Source organism: Phasianus colchicus, chromosome 12 (genome assembly GCF_987193195.1).
Source record: "Phasianus colchicus chromosome 12, bPhaCol1.hap1.1, whole genome shotgun sequence".
NCBI classification, from domain to species: Eukaryota; Metazoa; Chordata; class Aves; order Galliformes; family Phasianidae; genus Phasianus; species Phasianus colchicus.
Window position 1 is genome coordinate 15,117,323 of NC_143447.1, and position 25,282 is coordinate 15,142,604.

A 25,282-nucleotide genomic window follows, 5' to 3' on the forward strand; every position below is an offset into this window, starting at 1 on the left:
GTTTTTTTGGAAGCATCACTTCAGCTTCATCCAGAGCACAAGCAGCAAAGAGAGAAACTCATTCACTAACCCAGCCTTCTGCTGTCTCCTCCTATAGGGATATAAATATGGCTGAAAAATGTCTGCACTGTTTATTACTTTGAAGTCAAATGTGCACCAGCTATTTTCAGAAACATGGGAGAAGTAATGCCTTCTGGCTGGCTTAGAGTTGCTAGGTCGTCTGAATAATTTCCCTTTCCCTGTCCCCCTGCTTTTATATACACATGGAAAGGCAGACGTGGATATTTTAATGTATGTATTAAAAGTAGACCAAAAGTTAGCATGCTGTTTGGAGATATGTGGCATAGAAATAAATCGCAGAGGAGAGCAGGGAAGGAATGTGTGCTGCTCCCTGGCAGCCTTGGCTCGCTTGGGGCTGCACAGCAGAGCAAAGCACAGCTCCTGCCTCGCAGCCTCGAATAGATCAAGCTCTTTTGTTTCCCCACGTGTAGGGTCACTGTTATTTGCTTTCTCACCTGCATCAAACAAACAAAAAATATCCTTGAAAAACGGATCCAGGTCCAACCGGTCAGTGAGACATGGGACTTGGCAGGTAGCTGAATGCTGCAGGACCGATCCTCAGCCTGATGCCACCAAGAACAAACGAGATCTGCACGACAGCACCCCACGCTTCCCAGAGCTCAGAAAACAGGAAGGGACATGAGACAAAGCTGATGGCATAGCCCAGGCACCAGCAGAACAGTTATGCACAGAGTTCCATAAGAACACAGCCTGCTTGTAACACTCCTTATTGTTATCCATGTCTTTCCAGCCATACAATGGACAGACGACTACAAGACAACTCTATGCTGTCTCTAGAGGGTTCCGTGTGCACCAGCAGAGAGACAGAACTCTAACAAAGAGGATGGCAGTACTCGAGGTTGTCTTAATTGAGTGCTAATGGGTCCCAACCGGGAGACAGGCTCAGCTGGGTGCCATTTGCTCTAATTGATAAGAAGCCCTGATTGGGTCCTTGGAGGGTGCTGGTTCCTCACTGAACTTACTAAAGGGAAGCTGGAAAAGGAAATCCCTGTTGCTTAAAAGGGAGAAGTTTTAGTTATGGATTGTCTGCTGTAAAGCAAGTGGAAAGATTTAAAAAACAAAACAAACAAAAAAAAACCTACAATGGAGCTGAGAATGGGAGTGGAGTGGATCAAATGAAGTTGCTTTGAAGAAATGACTTCAATGTGAAAGGAAGTTGTTCAGTGCAGGTAGGAGAAGGGTGCTTGGCAGGGGTTGCTGGCAGCTACTGGTAAATGAGAGCTGCGGTTCTGCTCCTGCTGTGCTGCTTGGGCAACGAGTGGGCTGGGAGATGGGGAGGCTGCAGGAGGTGGGATGGTACTGCTGTTGCCCTGCTCCCTCCTTGCTTGCAGCTGCAGAGCTGCCTGCACGGCTTGCAGGAATGCTGTGTGCTGGAAGGGAAGAGTCTCTGGAGCCTCCCATGAGGTGTGGCTCATCAGTATCTTAAGGTGAGGATGTCTACTTGAGCTTGAGTAGCTCTAGTTGCTGCTATGTGAACAGTGGTGTAGAGCTCTGTATGGAGGAATGGTAGCAGGAGAGCAGCTTCTTTCAGAATGGCTCTGAGTGTGCTGGCAGTGCTGATACGAGTGACAGTCTTCAGCTTATAGATGAAATAGCTTCTGTCCTCCTGGAGCGTGTTTGTTGCAGCCCTTGCTCACAGCAGGGATAGATGGGCCTGAAGGAAACAAAATATTCTGCTTGTCCCTGAGTCTGCCACAGTTAACCCTGTGCAAGTGAAAAGGAAGCTGAGTTACAGAGAGGTCATGCCTCAAATGAGGTCCAGCAAGCCTAAATTTATCCTGTCCTCTGACAGAAGTTAGACTGGAACGATGCAAATGGTGGAGGCTGCTGTTTATTTTGCTTCTGTGTTGCTGAAAATCCTGGACTTTTTCCTTTTTTGGCTAAACTGACCCATGGTGCCTGACTCTACTGTACCTTCAGTGTCTCAGCTGGTGCCATTCAAGTCTTTCCCACCCGTGGTTTCCTTTCCTGCAGGAGGAGGGAGTTCAGCGGGCAGCATACGGCCTTGCTGCGATGCCAGGCACTGGCAATAGCCTCATTACTGAGGATCCCTCTTCCTTTCCCTTTTTCCTGCTAGAACCATGAAGCACTAGCAGTGGTGAAGGCAGCTTCTGAGCATGGCTCACCTGCTTGATGCAACTCAAAGGAGCTCCTTAGAAAGCCCCTGTAAAAGTATCCAAGGGATGGCTGGGTATTTTGTTAGGGTGGGTATCTTGCCTCTGGTGCATTTTTTTGGTCATGTCTTTGAACTATAACTGGTAACAAGTGTTGTTTTTCTTTTTTTAATCGCAACCTTAGATGGTCAACAGCAGATGCTCTGGGGGAAGGGGTGAGGGAGCAAGCAAGGGATGATCCTTGTGCTGTTCTTTCAGATGCAGCTACCAAACAAGACTGCTGTAACCATATGAATTCTATGTGTCTCTGCCAGTGAAGAAAGAAAACTACAGCAGGCATATCAAGGAGACCAGCAGAGTCTCATCACTGAGTGTGCCCTGCTGACTTATCAGCTTTTAAATTGCTGACAAATGACAAGTTCCTGTAATGATCCAGTTCAGGGGGTCCCTACTTGGAGAAACACTGGGATCCTTCTGGCAGGGTCATTACTGGAGGTCGTTAATCACTGATTTGATATTCAAAGCTGATGGCGAAGTCAAAGCGGGTCAGCGTGCTAATGGTCATCAGCAGTGGCAATGACCAATTTCCCTGGAATTATTGTCAGCACAAGCAGCAATAAGCAGCTCAGGAAAGACAATCTTTTATTTTTACATGGAAACCAATGTGAGGTGGGTTGCATGAGCAGAATGAACCACCGCCTGACAGGAGGCAGATCTGCTTCTAATTGGGAGAAGAGAGATGCAATTGTAATTCTGCAGGGAAGGAATGTTTCTCAGCTGAGAGCATCTGCTGTCATCTTCAAGTGAGGAGTTAAGCAAGGTAATGCTTCTGGTTAGTGTGAGGAAGCTGGTGTTCCTTACAGGTGAGTGGTGAGGATGAGTCCATCCTTGTGGCTGGAGAACAGCCCCTGGTGTGAGGCAGAGTCCTGTGTAGCCCAGTTTGGAGGTGGAATGTAACTGTTGTGAGTTCTTGAAGTCATTGTTTGGCTCTTTCATGGTATGGAGGCACACAAGGAGTCAGCTGGTCTGGCATGTAGGCAGTTTGCTGTAGTCCCCTGCTCTGTTACAGCAGCTCAATTTTTCGTGAATACAAAATATAATAAAAATACTTTATTTGTTTATAAACACCTTAATAAGTAGTTTTTCTTTCATATTTTTATTCACTTTAAAACTCAAATGAGATCACTAATTCCACCCTGAAGGCCTGAAGTAGTGCTGCTCTTAAGGCTTAAAGCAGTGAGTGGGGTCCTCCATCTGCACTTCTGCCTGCACTGACGGACTTGGAGCTGCTGTGCTGATATGTGTGTAAAATCAGAACAAAAAGATGACCTCTGCCCTATTCATATCCCAGACTAACGCCATCCTCTTATCTCATTTTTCTTTGGGGAAAAAGGGTTCCAGCTTTGCTTCAGGGATTACCTGTTGCTCTGAATTATTGTCTTAGGATATATGAATCTGGGCTGCATCTTGAAATTATTTCTATGGAAGCATGTATGGTGTGAGAACAGTACCTCTGGAAATTGGGAGAATGGGACAAGTGCTGTTTGATCACACTGACCTTTGCCAAAGGCAGGTCTCCATCTGGGGATAAGGCAGGAGCTTCATCTCTCATTGCTGTTCCGCTGTCTGAGTGGTTTTTGACTGATGCAAGTTTGTCCAAAATGGACACACATGTACTAGGAATTGGACTTGAGACTAGCAATTAATTTCACATAATACCTTTGTTGTCCCTGCCTTGGACCAGATTTGAACTGGTGACCTGGAGATGAAAGTCACCATAGTCCCTTAATAGTCCCCTGAGGCAGGCAAGGCAGCCTCCTTGCTGGCTGTGCTGAAAAGCCACAGCCAGGCTATTTCCCTGCCTTCCCCCCAGTTTAGCCCTCACTCACCCCCTTCCTTCCCACCTCCTCCAGCTCTTCTTTGCCTGCTGGGCATGACCAGGATAAAAGGAAGAGCAATGAGAGCCATATGTGGGGCATTTTAACCTTCTGTATGGCCTGTGGTGAGTCTGGCAGTGGCAGAGTTGTGTGATCCCTGAGGGTCCTCTGGATGACTTGAGCCTCTGGTCACGGCACTGAGAGGGGGCCATGTCCTGTGGAAAGCCTCTCTGATGTTACATCTTCTAGAGAAGAAGTGAGGATGTCAGTCTTCTTGCCGTCTTGTTTGTGAGCCGTGCACCTGAAGTCCCCAGTACCTTGGTGAGGTAGCACAGCTGTTATCCTACCAATGTCCAGACCTGCTTTGGGATCGGTGGCAACCCCTCAGCACTGCTGTGTGGGCTTTCTTCTACTGGTGGTGAAGGTGCCATGTTTTGGGCTGCATCCTTGGCTATGAGAGCTGGAAAGTTCCAGGCCTTCCTTCAGGCTTTTGCACCTTACTGCAGCATACTCAAGCAGTATTTCCCAACTCTGCTGCAAACAGGTCCAGAAATCAGAGAAATGCTGAAAACCCCACGTGTCCCACTCTGCCTGTGCTGGGCAGGCTGCCAGATTGGTGACACAAGCAGATTAGTGGGGGGGGCTTTTTGCAGCAGGCTCCGTGCTGGGGGGTGCTGCAGCCTTCCACATCTCCCCACCAGCTGACACTGAGCAGGAGAGGCAGCCCTTCCCCAGCCAACCAGTTCTGCCCCTTCTCTCACAGACATCTTAAGGACCTTACAAAGCCTTATGCATGTGGGCTCATGGCCCTGGCAAGGCAGAAGCTGCCTGCGGGCAGGATAACCCCCATTTGGACAGCTTGATGAAGACATCACTCATCAGGCATCAGCCCTCTCCAGGTAACAAATCTCCTGGCCCTGCTTTGCAGGAATGTCTGCAGTCAGCGCTCACACCTGAGGCTGTCCGCCTTCAAAGCCCTTCCTCTCTGCATGTGCTGCTTTTGGGGCCAGGCCCCGAGAAGAGCCCCAGCCAAGCACCTCCCAGCTGTTGGAATGGTGAGAGAATGTCAGCATGGGGCAGGAGGGAGGGGGGTGGGATTGGTCCTCCTAGAAGGAACTTAGCTTTCCCTCCAGGTTGTCAGGATCCAGCTGGGAGGATGGCTAACAGAGCTGGGCTGCTCCATTAGCACCCATTCCTACCTATGCCTTTTAAATCAACCCTACTGTACAATAATAGTATTATTAATAATGAAACTTTTGTACCGTATTTTTTAGCCACCCCAAGGGTCACAAAGTGAAGTGGAAGACTGAGGAAGGGTTTACGTGTGTGAAGGACATTAGTTGGTGAGGTTGGTTCTGGTCTGTGAGTTAGCATCCCTTGATGTCTTGCCACGAGGAGGTGATGAGATGACAACTCAGTCTTCCTGCTGTTGTGCAGGAATAATACAATGAAGGTGTTCAGCTGTGGAAGTGAGGGCTGGCAGCCCTATGAAGCTCTACGTCTTTTCTACATTGCGTGATAGATGGGGGTTGGCCTCTTTTCCCAGGTGACAACAATAGGATGAGAGTTAATGGCGTTAAGTTATGGGAAATTCAGGCTGGATATTAGGAAAAAATAATTCTCAGATGGGTGAGGCATTAGAACAGGCTGTCAGGGAGGTGGTGGAGTCAGCATCCCTGGAGGTGATCAAGAACTATGGGGGTGTGGCAATGAGGGACGTGGTCAGTGGGCACAGTGGGATGGAGTATGGTTGGACTGGGTGATCTTAGTGGTCTTCTCTAATCTTAATGATCCCTAAAGTAGGAGAGGGGAATGTCTATGAAAGCTGTGTCTGAGTTGTCTGTTTGGAAATGGAGTTGGGGTGGGTAGCTCTGTGCCCACTGAATTTTGGGTGATCTGCTCCACTGCAAGAGGACCACTGTCTGCCCAGTGCACTGCGTTGTGCGTTCCCACACCTCCTGTTGGATGTTAAGTGGATTCTGCTCTGCGCTTCATTTTCTACACAAACTTTGCTCCACCAGGATAATAATGAGATTCAAGTGGGGAGAATTTTATATTAGTTGGTCAGGTGTCAGAGGAAGGAATAATTTCTTCTTCCATGCAAGAGGACGTCCAGCCACGTTGCAGTGTGGGTCTTTGAAGCACTGTGATGGTTTTTTGTTAGGGAGAGAAACGTCTCCTTGGAATAACAGGAAATATTTCCGCAGTCCTTGCCATGTGTCCCAAAGTATGAATTGCCTCTAGCACATGGAGGGTGCTGAAAATAACAGCATGCAGATCTTCTTGGGGGGGAAAAAAAAAAAAATTAAATAAGTGGACACATGGTAGGCACCGGGAGAGAGGCAGTGATGGAGCCCTTCCAGAGAAAACAACCCTCTGTTCTGGGTCACGGAGTAAACACAGATGTCTTGAATTGCAAGTAGCCAGAGGAAGCAGAGCCATCATGTGGGATGCGGGAGAGGGTTTGCCTTGTGGGCAGCCCTGCTGGGATGCTGGCTGTGGTGTGGGACAGCAGTCTGGTTTAGACATGAGCTCGAGGGATGGCAAGAGAAAACCCCAATGATTTAATAATAATAATTAATGATTTAATAATTTTTTAAGTGTGCATTTGGTGTTTCATTTTGAAGCACAGTTCGACCATGCTCTTTCTGGAAAGGGAGCAAGAATAATCAGGGCTGCAAAGAGGATTGCTGTGCAATGAGAGGTGGAGCAGCTCAGCTCTCTGCAGTGAAGAGGGACCTGGATGCTGACCTCACTCAGGCTGCAGGCAGTTGCAGGAGGAATAAATAGTAAATCTGGGCTTATTGCCATGAATAATATGATGTCTTTACATCCTGACCTAATTGTATTAATTCTTCATGGCAAATATCATATGGAAGTGGCTGATTAGTACCTAGCAATGAGACTGGTATTGGCCATCTGGTGCTCCTGGCTTGGAAGGAAAAAAAAAATTGAGATGAAATAAAGCTGAAAACCATTATAAGAGTCTTTCAAATAATGAATTAGCTGGATTCATTAAATTCCAGTTCAAATTTGTCTCTACTGCTACTTGTTACTCGCCAGGGCATGAGGCGGTTGCATGGCTGTATCTGGGAGGATGGTGAGGATACTCCTTTTGCCTCTCTCACATCTCCTTTTTGCAGCTCCTCTTTTTGCTTTCCCTTTTGTCATCGCCCTCGTGTCCTTTTGCCCCTGCAGCTGCTGCCCTCACTTTACACCTGAGCAGCAGTGCTGTGTCCTCCCTGGCTCTAGTTCTGGGGTGCAGTGGGTGTTCAATACATGCAAGGAGCAGAAAGGGGCAGTTGCCCATTGAAAGCAGTACCATAAATGAGCCCCGTTCCCTTGCTCTCAGATATGAGATGGAGCTGTCTGTCTTTATGTCTGGTTTTCTACATCCCTAATAAACCCTGGGTTTGCTTTTAATTTAAACCTTATTTTCTTTTCCTTCTAATAATTAATGATTCAGCCCAGTTGCTCGATGGAGCAGGAGTGCACTGTAACCAGGGCCTTTTCAACAGGCTCCTTATTAAGCATGCTTGTTAAGTAAACCCCATAATGTTGAAGGGTGAAGGTTTGGGGTTTTTTCCTTGGTTCCAGGATGGAATCTTTCCCTGGGTTTTTCTTTACCTAGGACTATAACATTTCCCTTTGGTCTTCTACTGTATGTAGTAAGCTGCTTTGAGGAGATAATTTTGTGGTTGCAGTATGATGGGTTTGGTCACCCTGAGGCTCCTCTGACTGCAGGTTCTGCTCCCCTGTATGGCACAGGGCTCTGACAATCTTGCTATTGAGGGCTGACAGGCAGCTGTCAGGCTGGGGGGCTGCAGTGGGGGCTTTCCTGGATATTTCACTTAAGCAAACAACCCTCAGGTGGGATCTCCTTCTGAGTGTTCACAAAATCTGTTTGGGTTTTGAACCATTGACCTGCAGGTCAAAGGCTTCCTGCCCTGCTCCATCCCCAGAGAACAAAGCCTATTGTTAGCCACAGCTCAGGTACAGCTGCTCTGATGCCTGGCTTTCAGTGACTGTTTGCTTTTGGAGCCAAATATGCAGCTCAGTGTCACCTCCACTGTCACGTTTTGGCTTTTTACACCTTCTTTTCATTCCTTCAAGTTAAAAAAAAAAAAAAGAAAAAGTGGGAGCTGACAAGCCATATACCTTGCAGTGGGTCAGCTCCTTCATCCTTCAACTTGTTGCCTAATTGCCATTGGTGTGTTGCAGGCATTCTATCCAATAGTGGATCTGCTCAACTCACCATCTCCTGCAGCCAATCTTAGACAGCATCTTGCTGAATGCCCAACACCCACCTTTTCAACGCACTGCCAACCTGTTTGATGCTTAGTTCTTATATATCAGTCTGGGACTTTGTGTGATAACGTACCCATGAGGCCAAACTGATATGTTGTGCCATGTTTTTGGATGGGCGTTGTGATGTAGTGAGCACTGCTTCTTACAGTGACTGAGCCCAGAAAGGACAGGCATCCTGCCTTAGGATCACTCCACTTCCTAGTGATAAGTGGTTCTCTATTTGTTCTGTTATGGGGTCCTGATGATCGTGACTAATTTAAAATAAAAAAAACATCTTGCTTGAAAGAAAACCTTTACCAGCTGAATATGGGACAGTTAAAATAGACTGTGTGCTGATTGATGAGGACGTGATATGTTATGATCCTTTTTTGGCTGTGGTATGTGGATGACTGATTGCCTTGTAAAGACAATGTGATTAATATGGAAGGTAAGCTATAATTAATAATAGTGTTTCATGGGGTGGGAAGGGTGAATTCGGCTGGATACCTCTCCTTCCCCATCTGAAACAACACATCTGTGGCAATAAAGCAGGTATTAGAAGTGCACCTGGCACAGTGTATAAGAAGTACTACAAAGAGAGGCACAAATAAATAAAGCAAGCTTTTATTGACTGAAAAATTAAGAGAAAGATAATCAGCAAGTGACATCAGCTGCAACTGACGGCACTGTGCAAATATGTGTAATTATGCAAGCAATTTGCTTAGCATTGATGGTATCAGTTGTGAGTTAAAAAAAACATCCTGGTGCACTGTGGGAAGGTCCATGAGAATCTCAGCAGGGCCCACAACCCACCCCAGAGCCCTATACCGACCCTACTATGTTTGCTCACTTGTTCCTGTGTTAGTAGGACCCAAATGTATTGTTTTCAAAATATTCTTGCTTCTCTCCAGTAGTTTTACTGCTACCAAATCTGTTCTGTGCCCCAGCACAGCGGTAGGTGGTTATTTAAAACAATACATTTCTCTTCTGTGCGGTTCCTTCTCAGAAGTCTCCGCTTGTTTGGGATTTAACTAGACTTCTGCATGCAAATTTAATGTGTCGTTATGGCATACTTAGGAATAATTAATATGGAAGGGTTACTTATAAATTAGAGCGAGGGACAGATTTGTGAACTCAACCCCAGCAGTGCTTTTCCTTTAAATGCTGGAGCTGATGACAGGTTTGATGTGAGAGTGTCAAGTGACATTTACTAGCCAGGAGTATTTATATTTTGGATGTGTGTGGTGGGAGGGTGGTTTCTTTTTTTTTTTCCCTCATTTTTTTTCTGTTCCCAAACTTTGCAGCTGTGCTTTGATTTACACGAAGCAGACAAAGTTGTGAGTTTACAGCATTCCAGTTCCTTCCCTCATTAGGAACCTGGAATGGCGATTCCAGCAGTCCCATGGGGAAGGGGCTGCGATACCCCGAGCACAACACGAAGGCAGCTGAACTGATCTCATGAAATCTTGGCTAAAATGGGGCAAATAGAGAAGTGCCTGGTATGGCAAGGAGGTCTTTTTCTTTGTTTTAACTCCTCATGGAAGGTTGTAATTACAAGGGGTGCTCTTTCACTGGCTGACTCCTTCACTGCCCTGCCTTTCTGAAAGCACAGTTAGGGTGTGGAAACGGGGAAGCTGTAGATTCTCTTGGAAAAGCTTGGAGGGGATGGAAGCCTTGTTGTATCAAGATAAAATTGGCTTGTAACGGAGGACAGGGGAAAAAAAACTCCCTTGGAACAGCTGGAGCCAATCCCCATCGCAGTCAGGATGTAGGGCCAGATGGTCAGGTCTGGTTTGACAATTATATATTTTTTTTAATTTAAATGAAAACATGCTTTTGTTTGGGGGAAAGAAAATAATTGTTGCCAATTCTGCTGCGAACAAATGTAATGAAAATGTAGTCCTTTTTCTGAGAAGTTTGCAGCCTATGAGTGACTCAGGTATCATTGGGAGTATTGAGCGAGGAAGGAGCAAATCAAGGATGGGAGGAATCTGCTCTTTTTTTCTTTGGCTTTTGGAACCCAGCAGAAATACAGAGAAAAATTGCTGGTAGTTGATGTATCGACCTGTTTTCATTATAACTTCAGTGATTCTTTCAACTGAAAGAGAAGATATGTCTTGATTAAATGAAATGTCACCCGAGTGTTGAATTAATTACGTAGAACATGGGCAAGGAGTTGGTATTATATTAATTTGGCTGCTCTGGAGAACACATCAATAGGCTGTTTGCAAGTGATAACTTCATATTGTCATCTTCGTTGAAGGGATCTCACAGTTTTTTTGCAAACACTGATATATTGAGCTTGGTAAAGGTAGCAAAGTATTAAAATCTCCCTTTCATACAAGACAGAATAGCACTAAGAGGGCGTTAAGGCTTTTCTTCTACAGTTCAAAGGTAAAGGGAGTTTGCACAAACTCCCATATGTAAGGCTGGTCCCTAAATCATAGGAATGTTAATGTTGGAAAAGACCATTAGGATCATCTAGTCCAGCCATTAGCCCACCCCACCATGCCTGCTAACCGTGTTCCTCAAAACAAATCATTAAAAGCCCTTCTGATCCCTTGTCCTACAGAGTTGCACCAGTTTTGCCAAAGGTAATGGTAGGAGAAGATCCAGCTTCTGTTGTTTTTAGTAATGGAGTTTTTAAATGAGTACCAAGTTGTGTCCTTGCTGGTGGCTCATTAAGAACTGGCCACAGCTGGGGGTTGGCAAAGATTGCTTTTGTAAGCCCAGGCTGATTCACAAGCGAGTTGTCACATAATGCTTTCTGGAGGAAGTCGATTATAAATCAATAGGTTTGGATTTGAAAATGGCTTTTGGCAGATAGGTTCTTTTTAATATACCTATGTATGCTAAAGCAACACTGAAGGTGAGGTGTCAGCGAAGGTTAATCCGAGCCAATGTCTGAGTGGGGTCAGGTTTTATTTGAGATGTCTTCAAGCTTGCTTTGAGCGTGTTCCCTGGACTTGCCACCACATTTAATAGGTCACTCAGGGCTTGAGAAGGGCTTGGATCTGAGTCCTCTAACTTTGTGCAAGTGCTCGAAACCTGCCTTTTTGAAAGACCCCATGGAGAGAGGTACAATGATTGATCAACCCACAGTGTCGCAGCCCCAGTTTAGCTTTTACTCAGGGCAAGACAGGATAATGGTGCAGGCTCACTGCCTGCTCAACCCTTCACCTTCCCATAAAAGTGGCTAGGGCAGATTCTGTTGTGTCTAAGCATGGAGCCCTCCCAGCCAGGTAGTGTATATATATAGCAGGAATCATTACTGGCAATCGTTGCGTGAGATTTTACAGTGCAGACGTAGTTTTATGGTTATTATTTATTTTTATGGTTCACTGGATCAAGGCCCCTGTTTACTTCATAGCTCTCCAATGTCAACAATTATCAGGCAGTTGCTAATTGAGGCTGGATCAGAATCAGCGGCCTATCACTGAGTATCTCTGTGGGTGACATTTCTGACACCTCCAGAATTGATGGCAACAAGCCCAATGATGCTGAGGAAGCCAGAAAGTTATCCCATTCCCTATGCCCATTTCAAATAACGAGTCTGAAGGACTCAGAACAAGTCTTGATTTCCATCCTAATGAAACCTAATGAAGCACGGAGGAACACAGTTAAGTCACAAGCAGTTGTTTGGTTTTTTTTTTTGCATTAGTGGCTGGGTGCAAGGGGGATCAAAAGTGGTTTTTTCTGTTAATGGCTTTATGACTGAACAGGATGGTGTTCTGCAGAATTAGACCCATGGATAATGAGGATACAGATAAAGGAAAAAGGAAGAATACTTTTTTCTATGCATTTCCATCAGGACAAAACAAAAACGGTGCTTCCCACCTGCTCTACTAGTGACACAGCCAGGCGTGTGCCGTGCCATCCCTGTTGTCCCCGTTGCCATCCAGTTGCTCTGGTGGCAGAGCTGCCAGCCCTGCAACAGCTGCAGCGTGGGAGGTTGGCTTCATTCAAACCGGCATCTTCTGCAGCTCAGGCGGCAGATCCGGGCGATGCTTCTGAGCTGTGCAAACAATTGACATATGTGCAGTGAGAGCGGTTTGAAAATGTGCATTTGAAAGGTTTTAATTCTTGTGTTTTTTTAGAATAAGCCACTCTGCTCGCGTGCCACGCGGGGAGGTTGCAAACTCCCCAGAACTGCTTCTCCCAGCCCTATATTTCACCTTCCTTTTGATTGTGCTGTCATTTTGAGACTTGAGATAATAGGCCATTATTCTCAGAATTGCTATTATATTGTATTAATAGGATGGGAGGTGGGATTTATTGTCACAAACTGGGTATGATTTGCAATCATTGCGCTCGCAGCTCTCAAAAAGGGCAAATCATTTAGCTGCCTTCTTTGATGGATGCGGGCTCTGATCTGTTCCTCCCTACTTATCCAGGTCTTATCAGCACTTGCAGCCTATGGGATGGGCACTGCTGAAGCTGTTGGCACAACCAGCTTGTCCCCACACAGTGATGGGATGGAGGCAGGTGTTAGGGCTGGTGGCTGGAGCCCAGCAGATCTGAGTTCTCCTCTCACATCTGCACGTGTGGGTGTGTACGTGATTATAGAGCCCCAACAAGTCTGTTCCTGTTTGGAAGATCAGTGTCAAAAGTGTGTTTTGTAAGAGCTGGCTCCTGTTTCCACATTACTACCTCAAAGCAGTTAGCTGCCTTTTTTGGGGGGCCTCTGCTTTTCCAAATCAGCTTGCAGCTTTGTCTTGTCCTTTATAAAGGCTGCAGGAGTTGGGAGGATGCAAATCAGGTCTGTTTTCACAAGGAACCTCTTGGTGGAGGTGAGTTTATCCCAGTGGGCTGGGCATGGTGTTACAGCATGGACAATGTGACCACGGTGGTAAAAAAAAAAAAAAAAAAAAAAGTAACCCCACTGGGGGATGGGACCAGCTCACTAAAAGACTCCTGGTGCTTACAAGATAGGAGCAAGCAGGGACATGTTTGATCTAGCTCTGTCTCTCCCTTTGTCTCTGTACAAATCTCAGTTCCTCCAACCCTCCTGATGCTTGCAGCAAGGAGTTTGTTTTCTTTTCTCCTGGAGTGCCTGAACACCTGAGGCTGAAAATCCTGTTCTTGCCTCTGCCTCCCCTTGTTCCTGTAGTGCTGTGCTTGCAAACATCTCCAGATGCCTGGGAGCAGCAAGGGACTGGATGTGTTGGCAGGCTGCTGTGCTGCTGGGGACGTTGCACTGAGTCCTGCCACCCCCTAGGGAGAGACCTGCTGGTCTGCCCCAGGTTCTTCTAGGGGGCATTTGTTGGTCCCTAGAAACAAAGTTAGGACTGCTGCAGGGACACCATGCTGAGCATCACCTTCATTCATTGTCCCTGGGGAGTTAGAATCGCTGAAGTTGGAAAAGACCACTAAGGTCACCCAGTCCAACCATCAACCAACCCCCACCATGCCCACTGACCACATTCCTCAGTGCCACATCCCCACGGCTCTTGATCACTTCCAGGGACAGTGATTGTACCACCTCCCTGGGCAGCCTGTGTCACTGCATCACTGCTCTCTGAAGGGGAAAGTTTCTGTAATATCAAACCTGAACCTCCCCTCGCACGATTTGATGCCTTTACCTCTCGTCCTATCGTTGTTACCTGGGAGCTGAGGCCAACCTCTAGCTTCCCACAACCTCTTTTCATGCAGTTGTAGGGAGCAATCAGGTCTTCTCTGAGCCTCCTCTTCTCCATCCTGACCCATCCCAGTTCCCTCAGCTGCTCCCCATCAAACTTGTGCTCTGACCCCTTACAGCTTTGTTGTCCTCCAGACGTGGCCCAGTGCCTCAACGTCTTCTTTGTAGTGAAAAGTACCTCCAGCATCCGTAAGTTTGAGCACTGAAAAACATCCCTTGGGGCATTTGAAACGTTACCTTAGAGCTGGAGATGGGGTGAAATTGTCGTGTTTTAAAGTTATGTTTCACATCATGCAGCTGGAGCTGGCTTTGTGAACCTCATGGTGGAGATGGGAACGCTGGGGTGGTAGCCTGCCTCCATCAGCATGAGGAGGTGGAGAGGGGATGGAGAACATGCTTTTCTTTGTCACTGTGTTAACTATCCCTGTGTTCTTGGGTTGTAACATCTGGGGCGCAGGGAGCAAACAGCAAGAGTGGCCCTCGGGGGAGATGAGACACCTGTGGTGTTCAGTTGCTAGCCACTGCCTGGCTGTTTTCTCTTTCACATATTTCTGCCTGTCAAGCCCAGAAAAAAATGGTATTTAATTTGGAGATAGGCTGCACAGATGGAATAAATATATGCATACCTGTGCCTTTGGTTAGGGTTTAGGTATTTGTCGAGGGGGCAAAAATGCCTCGGTGTTCTTGGATGAGGGTCTTGCATTTTATGCAAAGGAGGAATTTAGCTTCGTAGCTGCCTATTAAAGTTGTGCAGCCATCTTGTTAAACCTGCTCATATCCTGGATAATCTGTTGCAATCCAAGTGTTTCTCAGTCCGAAAGAGGATGCTGAGATCTGGCCTATGGGAACTGGAGCACGGGAGCTGTCTCTTACCCATAGTGGAGGAGCTGGAAGGTGCTTGCCCTGGCACCTCTGCCATCGGTCAGCATTGACAAACTGATATCCTGTGTGGAAGGACACGAAGATCTTTCCGGAAAGAAATGCTCCCAGATATTCTTATTGACAGAGGTGGAAATAGAAATAGGGATTATTGACTCCTTGTTCAATCTGTAACCAGCAGGTTCAACAGCTGAAAGAAATCAATTGGGAAGTCAGTGGGTGCTTCATGGTATTTTAGCACTACGCTTCCAATATTTCCAACCATGCCCTATTAGGACTCATGCTCTGAAAAATCCCATACCAACATGGCAGTCTGGTGTTTCCAATTGCAGAGCTGTTAATAACTTGCTGAAGATTAGGACAAGGACTTCAAATGTGCAGAGCTGCACTCAGGACTTGGGTTTGCATGTTTGGTTTTTACTACCTACTCCTGAAAGAAGCAGAATGCAGCTATTGAGTGCTGCTATTTGTTAATCCAAGCTCTTTGGAGTAGTTTCTTTTGTTATAAGTCAGTCATTAAGTTAATCCTGTGTAGTTCACTGTCATATCGGGATATATGATTTTACTATATGTTTATAGAGTAAAACTGTCTTTGGCACTGCTATTTCTGAACACCCCACAGCAAGCATGAGTCAGATTCGTTTAACTTTTTTCCCCACTTTGTAGGGTTTTTTGAAGTCCAGTTCTTGCACAGCTTCTTTTCCCTGGTTATTAAGGTCCTATCACTTCTGGGGACAGGGTTCAAAAGGTCTTTAGGGAGAACAGGTTTGCATCCTGAACTTGGAAGCAAGTGCTACAGGCCCCAATTTGCAGAAGGAACCACAACTAATTATTTTTGTTGCTTATTTAACTCTTGATGGGTGCCATGAGCCAATTAAAATCACCACTGTTACTTAGAGTGGCATGAAACTTAAATGAGGAAGCAGTAGAGGTAAGTGACAGTGCCTTCTTGTGTAGGAGGTTCTGCTGTTGTGATGGGCAAGAAAATTCAAGTCAACTTGGAAGCTCACTTCTGATAAAAAATAAAAAAGAAGCAGAGATGATGATCACAGGCCTCCATCAGTGGAGATTTAAGATGGTAAATACTGTAAAACCATGTAATAACTCTTACAGCTCATTTGTAATGATACTGGATGGATGAAGCAGGCCATGAAGAGGGAGAGCATCCATGTGTGCGGGACAAAATGCACTAGAAAAATTAGTTTGGGGTTTAAAAATCAGCATCTTTCAAATGACTCTTGAAAAAAATTTCTTTAACTGTGGGGAAATTGGCAAAATGATGTAAAGTCAGCCTGGAAAGTTGCGCAGCACTTGTGGGTTCGAACAGTGAAATTAGAAGTAACATATATGCTGAGCTATGAGACAGATATTGCCTTAATGAAAGGCATAGCAGTGACACTGCGTGAACTTAATGTTTAGTCAGTGACGTCTGCACTTCACGAGAGCCCATGGGAGGCAATTAGGAGGGCTGCAGAAGGAGGGAATAATTTTACCTGTCAGCTTTGTAAGTGGGCAGCTTTTTGTATGTGCGTGCATATGTACGTGTATTTGTGTGTGTATGAAATAACCAGAAAGTAATGAGATGGAGAGGCTCGGTGGGGTCTGTCAAGGCTGTGGTTGGAGGTGGGGAGGCAGCTATTTTCAAACCCACAAGATTTATTTGTGGAACTGATGGAGAGGTGGGGGGGTGAAGGTAGCAGACTTTAGCCTTCAGGGCTTTCATCTGCTTTAAATTCAGGTTGTTGTTTTTTTTTTTTAAATGGTTATTTGTGAGAGTGAGCAGGTAGGTTACCACATATGTCTTACGGATGACTTCATTACATTTGTATTTAAAATTTGTTCTCTGGTTATTATTTCTTTCCATGTTTTTCAGAATGTGACTGAGGAGTGGTAGATGGAGGAGGCTCCGAACTCACTGCATGCAGCTCATGGTCTCAGGTTAATTTAGGTCAGCTGAGATACAACACTGGACAAAGAATGCTGTCGTTCTGTCCGGAGTCAGAATTGTTAAGGTTGGGAGGATCTCTAAGATCACCTGGTCCAACTGTCAACCCATCACTGCTGTTTTTGGAGTGAAGATGAAATGGTGCCAGCAGCTGTGCACAAATTGTCCTTTATCCGGGAGTGTGCAAACACCAGAACAGCAGTGCAAAACACTCCTGAATTTCAGGTTGGATATTAGGAAAAATGTCTTCTCAGAACGAATGGTGATGCAGTGGCACAGGCTGCCCAGGGAAGTGGTGGAGTCACCATCCCCGGAGGTGTTCCAGAACCATGGGGATGTGGCACTGAGGGATGTGGTTAAGGGATATGGTGAGGGTGGAGTGGGCTTGGGTTTGATGATCTTAGAGGTCTTTTCCAACCTTTATCATTCTGTGATTTTCAGGTTTGGCTGAAGTCTGATGTAGACCTTGTGGTCATTCTGGTCTTCAGCTAGCACTGAGCCCCTGATCCTTTGCCTCCACTGATTTTGGGAGATATGGATCTGCGCTACTTCTCCTCCAGGGCAATGAGGGAGAGCAAGAGAACACTGAAATGCCAACTCCTAAACAAACATCTCTGGACCTTGGCTCTGTTGCTCTGAAGCAGAGATGGATCCAGGTGTCTGGTTCTGTCACCCATCAAGGTACCTGCTCTGCCAGAAGTCTTTGGCCCATATCTGTGGGGAAAATGAATACACAGCACAACAGCTGGGAGCCCATCTTAAAGCAGTGCTGTGAGCTAAAACACTGCACAGGCAGTTATCTTTGGTGGAATATGAATGAACCAGAGCTCAAAATCTTGGCTTGAACCAAGGGCAGAGGTAGAAGATGCCTCATTTAGCCTGAGGAATGCTTCTGACAGACACATTGCTGCCACATGGCTTGGCTGGGAAAAGAAGCTGTACCTCTCTAGTGAATGGAAAGGTTTCACCGAAATCCTGCTGTAGGAACACCAGGTTGTCTCTTGATTGCTTGTAGTCCAGCAATGAGAAAGAAACTCACAGCTCATTCAAACTTGCTAATGGAAAAAATCACACTTAACTCTATCTTGTGGTCTTGTGTGACTCACAGCAACGTTTGGTGCTTATCCTTGAGTGGAAAGGTTCTGGAGGGGAGGAGCTGTGGTGTTATTTTTCCAGAGGGCTGATTATTTAGCTCTGCCCAATTTGGGAAGTGGGGCTATCACTGTCTTGCTGTTATCACCCTTTCAGCAAGGCAGATAGCAGCCAGCACATTACTCACCATTACCCCATAGCTATCTGTTTTCTGATTATGTGTTACAAGAAGTGGCAGCCAAAGCTGCAAAGCCTCTTCAGCACTGGCTGAAGCCACCTCCTATGGGCTGTGATGCTCTTGTCCTCGTCACCTGCCCTGGAGGCTGTGAGCCTTGGTGACTCTGCTCTGTTGGCACTCCATTAGCCACTTCTCCTGGGGGTTAATGTGTGGGGAGGCTATAAGCTGTGCTGCAAATAAGTTCTCTGACTTACCAAAACTGCAATAATGAGGGAACTTCTTTATAGTTAGAAAAAAAGCAGCTCTCAACCTGTTGCTTCCTTCTTCCTGACAGCTGGCTCTGAGGCACCATGAAGGTATTTAACCTCTTACTGCCACTTTGAAGCTCTGCATAGGGTTTCAGTGGCTGCACAGGAAATTCTTACAGCTGCAAAACAGCACTAAGATGGGGCCATTCAGTACAGAGAAGCCACCGACTTCTCGTTGCATGATGCAGTGTGGAGTGCAGACCAGCTTGCCTTGCGCTCATCTGGGTTTGCTTTGCTGTGTGCTCATATGTGTTAGAGTTGTGGGTCTGCATGAGCAGCTAATGTTCCTGTTTTTGGAAGCATTTGCTCTTTTGGTGCTGGATTGAACCTAAGATCGTGCTCTTAAAGTGTTCTGTCAGAATTAAAATGAAAGTTTCTGGAAGATAGGCTAGGAGCTTTCTCTGTAGTTCTGCAGAATGCACAGAACTCCTAGCAGAGGTAAGCTTCACTGGGGTGATGGGAGAAGATGGGGTGAGAAAGCACCTGTAGTTTCCCCTAGGCATGATAGAGAGGTTTTAGGATTGCACAGGACTCTCCTGGGCCATGTTGCTGGGCTTGCTGGGAATGTGATGAATGCAAAAAACACATCCTGCAGAGAAGCTCTTAGATTTTTTTTTTAATAAAAAATAGGATTCCTGCTTTAACCTGCAAAGACACGGAGGTGAGAAAGCTTGAAGAGCTATTAATGCCACCAGGTTGGTTTGGTAGGAGCGGAAGCAGAAGGTCACATTTGTTCAATGTGGTGCTTGGCAAAGTGCTTTGTGTGATCACCTTTGAGTCTGTCCCAGTGCTAAATGTCCCCTTCTGGGACAGTTTGTGTGTACGTGTATAGAGGAGAATGGGGACAGAAAGGAAGCGGTGTTCGTTCATAGCTGTCAAGGAGGATGGAAGATTGACAATTCTTGTCTCACAAAAGGGTAAGTGATGCTGAACTCTCCTTAGACCGATTCCAGTTGAACACAAAGCATTTTAACCTCTTAATCCTCACTTCTGAATTATAGCTCAGACATTCAGGGCTTTGTGGCTTTTTGGAGCTTCTCGCCTGTGTGTGACCCTGGTCCCAGGCAAATAGTAGGGCAGCCTGACCATCGCTTGGTGCATGCTGAGTGCTGAGCAGAAGTGCTCATCCTGTGATCTCCTGGCTTGTTTGCTTCCCTGTCTGACTCTGAGGGGAATTCATGGGAATCCTCACTGGGAAAGAAGCAAACCTGAAGTGACTGTAGATGTAAAATGTCATTTCCCACTATGATTTGAGGAATCTGAACCTGATTTTTATCTCGCCCTTCTAAGGAGACCTCCTCATCAAATGCTGAAAAGCTCCTCCATGTTTCCCTGTGTGCAGACCTCAATGACTGCATATCAATAGAGGTGACACATACGAATGCACTATTTCCCTTTTGGCCTTATTTGCATTATTTTTGGTTTTCATGTTTGGGCTCTGGCATAAAACCCAGCAGAGAGCCTCTCATTTAGTCAAGGCCATTTCAGCATTCATTGCAGATGAGCATGGTGCTCCAGGGAGCCAGTTGTATACTGGGCTTTGCCAGTGATTCATTTCTGGACGCTGCCTGAGTGATTCCCTCTGGGCCTCAGTTTCCTGTTCTGTAGAATGGAGATAATACCCGTTTATGGCCCAGGGCTGCTTTGAAGCCTTTACAAAGTTAGCGAGTGTGTGTTTGGATGAAAGTTGTTTTTTTCTTTTCTTTTTTTTTTTTTTTTTGTAAAGCAGATTCAGAACAAGAAATGCAGCTTTCATTCAGGAGCTTGTATGAAATGACCAGGACTGCAGAATTCCTGCCCGGGATGAATGTGCCTGTGCTGAGCACTGAAACAAACATCATGTAACTCTTCTAAAAGCACCCACTGTTGTTGCTCATGGCAGGGTTGGCCGCTATTCATTCTTTTTTTGTTTATTTTATGTAAATCCTTTTTTCCTTCTCATTGAAAACACAAACAAAAAAAAAAGGGAGGGGGGGAAGACAAAAAATAGAGAATTTTGTTCTGTAAGCCCCATAAAATCGATTCATCGCGACGAAGGTTTTAACGGTGCCAACCCTCTGCTTGTGTCTAAAAGAAATTCCCCTCTTTCTCCCAACTGTCACATGATGGGGGAAGACGTGGAAGCAGAAATGAAAGAGGTGCAGACTTGTCCCTTTGCTTTTCTCGCCCGGTTCCCTTTATGTGTGCTCTCCCACCCCCTCCACCTCCCTCTCTGCCTCAGTTCCCATTGAAATGTCAAATGCAGCAGTTGTCTGCGAGTGAAAGAGGGGTTCCCTGGTGGGAACGGGCTGCCCTTCTAACCTGGAGGCCTCGGCTCTTCTCTTCTCCCTTTTTGGTGTTTCCCATCCCACTTTCTCAGCAGATGTTGTGTGGCTATAAAGGAATGAGTTTCTTTTCACCTGGCCATGTGAATGGGCTGGCACAGAAACACGCACTCATTCTCTCAGGCTCTGGCAACAGCTTACACAGAGATTTGTTTCTAAGAGCCGTCTTTTTTTATTCTTTCTTCCCTTTTTTCTTCCCTTTTTTTTTTTTTTGTTTTTAAGAAGGAGATAGGGAGGAAAAAAAGGCGGAGAGAGAAACTGGCTGTATTTTAAGCTTCCTCCTTGGGTGCCAAAGGAGCCCTTAGAGTTTTGTTTCCACCACTTTTGTTCCTTTTATAGCTGGGATTCAAGCCGCAGGCTTTCAGCTCCCCTTTGTCTTAGCCCTGCTTTTCCCAAGCAGTTGACATGAGAATTGTACGGCAGGATGGAGGTTCAGCCAGGAGCACTGCCTCTGCTTTAGTCTGGGGCTGAAGTGTTCAACTCTCTCAGCGGCTGACTTGTGCAAGTTAGCGAGTGTGTGACATTTCATGTGCTTTCTGCAGGAAAAAGATTTACTTTCAAAAGAGTTCTGCCCAAAAATATGTGGCAGCGTGGTGCAAAAATGCTCAAACTATCTTTGTGGTGTTTTCTTTCATTGTCGCTCTGCTAGTTGAGATAGCAGAAGCAAATTTCAAGTCAGTGAAACAGAGGTTGGGGAGGTTTTCATGCTTTTTCCTTTCTTTCTCCCATTTTTGCCTTTCTGGTGTTGCTAGGTGCCCTCTGCTCTTTATCACTGCACTGTGAATTTAGGCTTGGTCAACCGAAGAGCAGCAGAGAGGTACCAAGGAGAGATGCTCTCCTCCCAGTGCTGTTGGCTTCGTGCAGCCTGTGTTTGGCCAGGTCTCTTTTCAGAACCCATTCATCATATTGAGGCTTGGTGGATATTCAGGAGCAAATGACAGTACCTGAGATCAGGAATCATTTGATCTCATCCCACCCTGGTGAGACAAATGCACATGCTGAGCCTGAAAAATGGACTTGTCGTTTACTGATTTAATGAGTAAATAATGAACCATTCTGAAAATACTGCTGGGATATTATGCCAGTGCTTCTCTCTGAGTATTTACACACACTTTAACTCCAGTTGTTTTTTGCTGTGTGTGTGTGGTTTTTGAAAAATCTGAAGTTTATTTTTACAGTGGTGCTTGGAAGGCAGTAAATAATCCACAAGGAATTAACAGACAAAAGTCTCTGGCTCTGCTCCACCCTACTGAAGGCAAAGGCAGAACTCCCATTTACTTCAGTGGAAGTAAGAAGTAGGGCCTGTGAGTGTAAAAGATCAATTACTTTTATGATCAGGATATCTTTGCAAGTGTTGGTCTTTGTCCTTTATCTGACTGAGGTCATAAATGAATCATGAGCATCTTCTGAGGTGAAATAGAGACCTGTGAAAACAAAACATCCACATCTGAAAGTTTTTGGTAGGTTTTTTGATAATATTTTGGAAAGCTGAGCTCGGTGTGTTTGAGATGTTGAACTGACTCTCCATCCATCCATCACGTAGTCAGCATTTCACTTCTCCCATTTGTACGAAGTGCCATTTTTGGAGATGTGGGACTAGGAGAGTCTCAAGTTGAACCTCCTGCCTGGAGAAATGAGCACAAGACACATCCTTGACAAAAGCAAATGGGGAGGAGGTGGCTCATGCCTGCACGCATGGTGCTTGTGGTTAGGAGTTTACAGAAGCATTTTTCTTTGCCTGTTCTGGTGCAGCCAGTGATGTTATTCTTGTAAGAAATAGGATGATATAACTAACTCAAAGGTATAGTTCTTATTTACTTCTGTCAATGGGCTCTAAATGACCTCATGAAGGAAGCAAATACCACTGTCTTGAGTTTCAGATGGGAACCTGAGGCTCTACTGCATGGCCAAATACGTAAGGACAGGGTTCAGCCTTTATCTAAGTCCTCTCCAGCATCTTATCCTCTGCCTTTTAAAAGCTTTATCCCTAAAATGTGTCTTGAGCAAAGGACTCTGTATTGTAGTTTTCCTATTGATTCCTTTCCTGGAGTTTATGCCTTTTGGAGGAGATGGGGCATTGCTAATTGCTTCAGCTGTTCTTGACTGTTACAGGGCACTTGAGCAGAACTGTGCGGCCTGAGCGTTTGTACTTTGTAAAATAACCCTTCAGCCCCGCAGAATGGAAGGATTAGCAAGTTTAGCCTCCTTGATTCATCTTGAATTATTCTCTACACCATCTTCGTCTGTGGTGCAGCGTAGCTGAAAGTAAGGCAGGGCTGCCACTAGATTAGCTCAAGATGAGTGCCACAGAAATAAAGTGCTATTGTTGCTCTTCAAGCAGTGACACTGACCAAAATAAAGGACATCTGGGTAGGAAACAACTGCCTGCTATCCATGGTGTACCCCAGCTTGCCATGAATGCTGGCTGTGCTAGGCAACCAGCAAAGGGAGCTGCAGGCAGCTGTAAGCCAGGCCAAAAAGGGAGAGAAACAAAAGACCAACCCTGAGAAAGAGGGGTGCGTTCTTCCTTGCCATGCTCTGAGCTGGAAGTCTTTTTATTCTCATCTTTTGTTGCGTTTTTCCCCTTCCTTTTCATGCCCCAGCAGTGGGTCTGGGTGCAGGGGAGCATTGGGTGGTCACGTCCTACCCCTCCTGTGGGTCGTGGGGGCTGTGGTTTGGGGATTCTGTACAGCTGTGTGAGTGGGGTCAGGTTGCAGTGCTGTTTGTGACCCATGGAAGGAAGGGAGGGTGACACCCATGGCTCCCTGAAGGATGTGGGTCTGACTCTGGGTGTTGCCAGAGCTATAGATTCACCTATGGGTAAGCAGCTAGCCACAGAGTACAAGCCTTTTTGAGGCAGCTGGTGGTTGATGTGGACTATTCAATGCTTAGTCTCCAACCAATTTTTCCGGTCTGATGCTTTGAAGAAGGCAGTGGTGGGCAGAAAGATGCCAAACGGCTTGCCCAAGGTTTGAGGAGAAGCCTGTGGCAGAGGGGATGGATGGACAGTGGGACTGTAGCATTGGCCCTGAGGCTGTGACAAAGTGGGAGTGGGAAGTGAGAGCAGGGATGCTCTCCCTTTGGTGATGATCTCACCTCTCAAATGTATTTTTATGCTGTTTCTTTTTTCTCTGTTTCCCTTTGCCCCCTGAAGAGCTGCTGCCCTGTTAGAAAGGTTTTGTCTCCCTGCTTCCTTTATCATAATGTGTGAATTTGCAGGCAGTTAGTTCCCAAACTATGTATCAAAACTCTCAATTTGAATAATCATTGTTTCTCTCAGATGCCTTCCATCTTTAAGCACTGGAGCAGTGCTATCCCACAGAGATTGGGGTGCTGGCAGCACCCCAGGGCCCTCCTGTCCTTTGGCGCAGGTTGAGGTTGAATGTGGGGAGGGCTGCCAGCAGGGCCAGCTGTAGCTAAAGAAGCAGCCTCCAGAGGGAGAGAAGGCTTTCTCTCTCTCTCTCTCAGGCTTTTACAACCAATGCTCAAAGTGAAATGCATTTAGAGAAGAAAAGGCTGGGCTTTCTGGCTGTACAAGACCCAGCCCTGCAAATCTGCTCAGTAGCTTCACTGCCTTTGATGCTTCTTTGGTTTGATCTTTCCCTTTGCTCCTGCTGATGGCTGGGGACTATAGAGCTGTGCCTGGGATGAGGAATCTCACCTAAATGGATGCAGGTCTGAGGATCTTTTTTGGTCAGAGATGCATCATCCCCATGTGCAATAGGACAAACATGCAACAGAAAACAAATGGAAAACTCTTTACTTCCAACAAGGAGCTGGCTCGTTAAAGACAATGAGAGGTTTGCAGCACCAGCCCTAGCAACAGCACTGAAAGTTATCCCAAACATGTAAATGAAGCGAGCTCCAGCGATGGGAAGCCAAGCCACCATGAACCCACTGCATCATGCTGTTAATACAAAGAGGGGCCTCAATTAATTAAACTCTTACAGGGTGACGCAAAAGCATCAGAAGAAATTTGCAGTGCACGTAAAGACAAAGCGTGTTGCACCATACCTAATTGCCAGAATAATTATTTTCTGCTATGCAAATTATCATGAACAAATTCACTGCAGCTCATTTGCGTGTATTTAATTATCATCAAGAGCTGGGGTTGAGGGACTAGATTTAATATGTTTGTAATGAAATAGCAAGAACTGTGTGTGTGTGTTTGCAGAGAACTCGTTATTTTACCACAGCTGGATTTGTTTATTTTAAATAAATCGTTATGGCAGATACAGTTTTGCATGTTTGCTCATTTGCCGATTTATCATAAAAACTGTGGTTTCAGTTATATGGGTGGTTTCTATCAAACACATATGATCCCTCTTGCTTGCAAGCGCCATGTTTCTGTTTTAAGGAGGAGCTCAGCTCAAAAAGAAGATGAGTTTGCATGCAAATCAAGAGTGGAGAAGTGGGAAGAATTGGGACAGTCGTCACTGAGAAGAAAGCCCAGATGTGTGTAGGTTTTGTGCTGGACTTTGGGTCTTTGTGCTTTCAGGATGAGAGTTTTAATTCCAGCCTCTCCCATTTGTACACCAAAAAGGCTCTTGTTTGTGTTT

At 45.9% G+C, this 25,282-nt stretch overlaps 1 long non-coding RNA gene across 1 annotated transcript; it reads left to right on the forward strand.

Moving 5' to 3' along the window:
• The first annotated feature begins 1,047 nt into the window (after window positions 1-1,047).
• On the forward strand, window positions 1,048-25,016 carry LOC116225413 (uncharacterized). The gene is made up of 3 exons (XR_004166058.2): window positions 1,048-1,250; window positions 16,750-17,046; window positions 17,263-25,016. It is a non-coding gene; the product is annotated as an uncharacterized LOC116225413 (long non-coding RNA).
• Window positions 25,017-25,282: the final 266 nt, after the last annotated feature.